We start from the raw sequence: 6000 nt of genomic DNA, 5'->3' as shown, positions 1-6000 counted from the left end.
TGAAAACCAGACTGATATGACCCTGAATAGACACTGCTTTCCATAGAGACTAATGCAATTAGGGTGAATTTAACTCTCATTTACTTAAAAGCATTTCAAAAGGCATTTCATTAATTTGCAAAACACACCGTGCTGATCCGCCTGGCACGCTTCGACCATGGCATGTTTTCAAAGGGCCTTGAGAATGGTGCTGTGCTCCTCCCCCTCATTTCCACAGCAGCTGAAACCCTCCTCCCAGCAAAGTCCATCCGAGCATTGATGTGAACAGCAGGAGGGCAGAGCCCCAGCTCCCCAAAGGACCCTGTCCCCAGTGGTTAACTTAAGGTGCCATGATAGTATTTCACTGGAGGTAGAAGCCTGATCATTACAAGGGCTGCTGCGGCTCTCAGTAGGTAACCTCAGAGGAGTAGAAGAAGGGAGAATTCCTCATGCAGGATAAGTAGCATCAGAAAAAGATACCCCGGGTTTAAGGCTGCAAATCCTCCAAGGAGGAGTTGAACCTGTCTTGACGCCGGTCCCTGCTTGAAAATTCACACCTTAGGGGGATGACAGCTCCGTGGGAGAGCTGTAGGGAAAAGGATTTCTAGCTGTGAAAAACAGGTAATTTAGGAGCTTCTTTATGTTGCAGCAGGCACAGGAGTGGTTTTGGGGAGGGAGAAGAAACTTTTTATCAACTTAACCTCTTTCAACTATTGACTAGACAAACAGACTTTCTGTTAATGAGCTATTTTGATAACCTGTAGCTTGATAAAGCAGGATTGCACTGCAGATATCTGCAGCTGCTACAGGCATTTTATTGTATTGCTGTGCACTCGGGACAGAAATTACTCTGCACCCGACGCTGGATGAGGGTTTAACAGCTCAGAGAAGGACAGACATACTCTCCTGCCTCAGACACTATCCATCTTTTAACAGAAAGGAGTTAGCACTTCTCTAAACTGCCCACTACATTGTTTTTTCCTGCCTTCTTGCATTGTCAGGATGTTGCACCAACTAAACTTGATCCAGCAAAGCTCTTTTGTCGCTGAGGAGGAAGGAAGTGCAGTAGTGAACACCAGATAATTTAAGATATGGAACTGTCTAGGACATTTTATTGTAAAATCAAAGTCTCTATTCTTCTCATAAAATTAAAGAAATAAAAAAGGGGGGGTGGGTGGGGGGAAACTTCCAATCTCAGATTTTAATTTCCAAGTAGGAGGTGATTGTATCACAGGCTACTCAGTAACACCACCATTATACACGTGCGGCTGATTCCTCCTAACAGTACATGTTTGTCATAGCACAAATCTAAATCTGTCTGAGAAGATGTAATGAATGGCATTTGGATGTACAGCTTAGTAGTCATGGGACCTAACAACACAGCACTTTTGAATGCTTTTCTGAAATAGAAGAATTGGGCAAACTACACTGAAATATTCATGAAGGATAATGAAAAAACAGCCATCAATGACAGTGTTATAGCTTTGTTAATATTGTATGATGAGTGTGTTATAACTATAAATAAACAATAAGTATAAATGATATTGAATATAATTAACCATTAATATAAACAATAAATAATAAAATATGAGCTCAAGAGGGTGATGTGATAGAATCAGGACAGGCATCAACTACTGAGTGGTTTTCCCCTCTTACCCCTTGATCTCTAAAAGCTTTCAGAGCCAATATAGCTATTCGCTGCTAGCAAAACCAGAACAACGCAGTATGCTGTGCTTCCTTCTCTTACAACATGCCACCAGTAGCATTTCAACAATATGCTATTGTAATAAAAAATTGCAATCTTGACCTTCTAGACAGTACAAACCTTAAATGGGCCATGAACACAAAAGGAATGAAGCAGAAGAATATATTGCCAATAATGTTATTTTCTTCCCTGGAACTGAAAGGAAGGAACTTGTGTGAGCCATATGTAATCACAGTCTGCTTAAATGTAACCTTCAGCCTCAGACTTCAATTGTTAGGAAAAAATCCTAAAAGAGTTTTCCTAGTTGTACATGTAAAACATTCACTGCAGAGATGAGGGAGAAATATTCCAGAGAGAAAGCAAACAAAGAAAACAAGAGATAAAAACATTCCTGTGGCTAACAGTCTGAGCTGGATGGGGACATAAAAGGTGCAGTCTCTGTGTTTGGTACAGGTCTCACAGGAGAAGAGGGAACCAAGTCAACCAACTCTCCAATTTTTTTCCAACAGTATAATAGGAACAGAAAATTCTTGATGCCTGCCTGTGTTATATAAGCTCTAATAAGAAACAATTTAGCACCAATGAATACAGCAAAACCCATCAGAAATGTTGCACACAGCAGTAGTTGCACAATGCTGGATCACAGTGGCAAAAATCAGCTTCACCACTATAACCTGATGGGACTGATCTAACAACCTCCCCCAGAAAACTCTCTCACCCCTAGTGTGCACAGATATCAGCATCAACCTTGGGAAACTTTCTGGAGGTGCTCTCTCCTTAAACTGGTGCTCAGTATTAACGGGGCACCTTGACATCTTGATGAGCAACCTACAGGACACTGGTGGAAGCTCACAACAAATTGGAAAGTTTGAATGATTGCCCTAAGACTGTGCAGGTTCCTGCATGCAGGAAATATTCCCATCAAGGAATTCACATTTGTTTACATGGTTTCCTAGCCTTCTGGATCTATCTTATCTAACTAACCAGCTGTGTCACACTCACAGGCCATAAATTAATTACTCCATTACACCTGGGCCTTTGAACTCATTTGTTATCTTGGTCAATCTTCTGGTCCCCCTACCAACCTGGGTATATTTGTGAACAGTAGATGGTTGTTGAGAGGCTGCAGTGCAGATGGAGACTTTCTCAGAGAGATGCCTTGTCTAAAGTGGCTGCTCAGAGCCTAGTAATGAGAGCCATGACTGAATTCAGATGAAAACATCACTCTTTAGAAGCAAATTCTGCTATGGCACCCCCATCCCTCCTCACTAACAGGCTTTCCCATGCCAGGAGCAGATCAAGCAGCCAGCAGCACATCAGTCACACCTTTTCATGTAGCACTTACAAGGCACTCTGATGGTGTTTGAAAATAATATTCTCTGCAGAACAGGAATTACAATCACACCAATTTTAATGAGTTGTATGAGACCTACTCTTCTTTTTTTTTGGCACTTCCCTTCTTGCATTCCTTTTTTTTGTTATGTATTTTGTTAGGTTTAAAACACTTATCTCTGCTTTCCAATCCCTGTGCACAGCCCTGCCCTATTTCCCCACTAAGTTGCCGTCTCAAGATTACAGTGTGCCTATCCATCTGCTGGCCACACGCACCTGCTGTCATACCCCTGATTTCTTCCATGGTGATCCTGAGCTGCCTGGAGTTGAATACTTGACTTTTATTATTTGATTTTGGAAGTACTTTTTATTTTACTTGTGTTGTTGAAAGGATTGTCCACACTACCTTGAGACTTTTCCCCCACAAAGAAATCCTTAGTAATTTCTTTATAAACCTGGCTCTGGAATGACATTTATTAGGGACCATTTATCCTTGATTTGTTTAGCTTTACAACAACTAGATTGTTAAATTACTCCTCCATCAAGGTTTGTTTTTTCAAAGCCAGAAGAGAAGTCATGGCCAAGCTCCTGCTATTGGAGTTAGTGGCCAAGAGTTGTGGAGAAATCTTCCTGCCTTCCTGTCACTTGAACTTGATCCTGGGGGAATGGTTGCTCGCTGGTGTAAACAGCAACATGGATATGAGCTCATAGCCAGCCCCAAAATCTTTAATAAAGAAATAAGGCTCACTTATTACAGACAGATGTAAGTAGCCAAGTGATGCAGTTATTTATAAACTTTTGTTAAGTCTGTCATTTTTAGCTGTGCTTAAAAGCAACCTTTTAAAATGATGTCTCAGGAACATAGTCAACAGCAAGGCGAACTGGTCTTTGTCTTGATTAGATTTTGCTCCCTTTACCTTGATGAAATGATGCCTTATTAGCATTCCAAAATGAGAGTGCGCTCTAAATGTAAGTGGATTTTAATACAATCTTTTTGAGGAAATGTCAAACTGCACTGGGTACGTGTCCTCCCTGCCCCCCTTCTCCTCCCTGAACAGCAGAGTTCAGCAAGGAACTGTGCCAAAATAATGAGCGAGGGATGGGGGGAATTTCAGAGTCAAGGTAAAAGATGAGAAGTCAATTCTGCCAGAATTAACATCGCGGTGGTTCTGCCGCCACCTGCTTAATTCAGTGCCTTTCCTTCGGTTTTGCACTGGCGTTAACCAAGAAGGCTTTTACTCCACTCACTTCTCATGACTACTCAATCAGTACATAACACCACATACCAAAAGCTGGAGGCTTTTCTGTGTAAAGTGATACCAACTGGCACAGTTATTTATACTGTCTGGAAAGTCAACCCAAGCGGTTGCCCTCTGTTGTGCACCCTGATTTATTTGCGATTACCGGAGCTGTGTAAGCATGGTTCTTCAGAGGCTAAAGGACCCCTGAAAAATTGTCTCCCAAAGTTACCAAAGTCTGGAGTAAAAAAAAAGCCCAAGCTAAACCCAAGCCTCACACAGGCAAAGCACACCTGTTTAAATTAAATTAAATATTAACATCTGCTTTAGACTTGTACCGTGAAAATAATATGTGCACTGTTAATGAACCGCAATTTATTTACACCTCAAACAACGAATATCCTCACTGCCCTAAGGTAGTTAAATTGCCCTCTTCCTAGTGAAATTTATTGCCATTTAAACATGCCAAAAGGCCATTTTGCCAGTCATTACAAAAATCTATCATTTCTGCAACTGCTGGTATCCTGTTCTGTGGTCAAATTCAATCTGAGAAGGGTCAACAGAATTTTCCACCAAATGCTTCCCTCTTGCCTGTCATCAATTTACTTTTGTCAACAAAAAGGGCATTACTACCGAATGAAATAGAAGATCCTCTTAAGACCTCTGGCAAACAGCAAGAGCTTCTCTGACATATCGCATCTTTTCTGCTTGCAGATATTGTGTGAGTGTGTGTGCTAGCACCGTAACTGTACTGAATGCATGAGCAGTAATTCTGTAGCTTGACAAGCTTCTTTTACTCCAACAAACATTCGTGTTTCTAACCCCTGTGGAAATTAGCACAGCATTTTCAATTTTTATCTATGAAAATAATTTAAAGAATATGTTTTCCAATAGGAAATTATGAGAGTATTAGTAACTCAGATTTTTGTCATGCAGCTCTTTTGCTCTTCTTCTATGCACGCAGTCAGAGTGCACACAGAGACTCGCTTCACCTCATGTTACATCTGTCTGCTAGCCATACAGTTCCAGCTACACACACAGACAAGGACAATAGAGCTGCCACTTAGAAAAGCCATCAAATGACATCCAAAAGCACATTCTGCTACTTCATGCTACTTTTGCTACTCTTCAAGTAGGATTTCCTGCCTTTTCAGCTGGCGAGGCAAAGTGAGTTACTTGCTGTGTGTGGTTGAGGCCATTAAAGTCACACATACACACAAAGGGTTAGGACTACCAGTTCACAAAGAGATGTCTAACTTCCACCTGCCGCTGACTTTCAAAATTTAAAATGGCTGATGTCCCTGCTGGGACCACCACACTGAAAACTGACTTCATGGTAAGTGCTGGGGAACCCTTGATTCCATTGAAAGCACAGCTAGATTTTGGCTAGATGTCTAAAAATGCTAGAGAATTGTCTAGTACTATATAATAAAAAACATATTACTAATAAAACCACCACACTGCACTTAAATGATTTTTAATGTACCAGTGTCAGAAACACAAACAAATTAAGTCAATTAGGTCACTATTATTAATCAGTACCCTCTTCAGAGCACCACTTTTGGTTTTTTTTCAGTGACTCAAGGAATTAAGTTCACAGGTAGCAAAGAACATGGCTGCTCTTTCTCTCAGAGCAAAAAATTATCCCTGTACTCCATCCTCTGTCTCCCATGTCACTTCTGTAGCCAAAAGATTGTGGATTTTACTTGGACAACCTCTAACTGGTGCAGCACATAGGCTTTTCCA

The sequence above is a fragment of the Pezoporus occidentalis genome, unplaced genomic scaffold (assembly GCF_034315485.1).
Source record: "Pezoporus occidentalis ecotype Australia unplaced genomic scaffold, CSIRO_AGI_Poc_V1 ctg79, whole genome shotgun sequence".
Taxonomy (NCBI): Eukaryota; Metazoa; Chordata; class Aves; order Psittaciformes; family Psittacidae; genus Pezoporus; species Pezoporus occidentalis.
Note: the sequence above shows the minus strand (reverse complement) of the source record.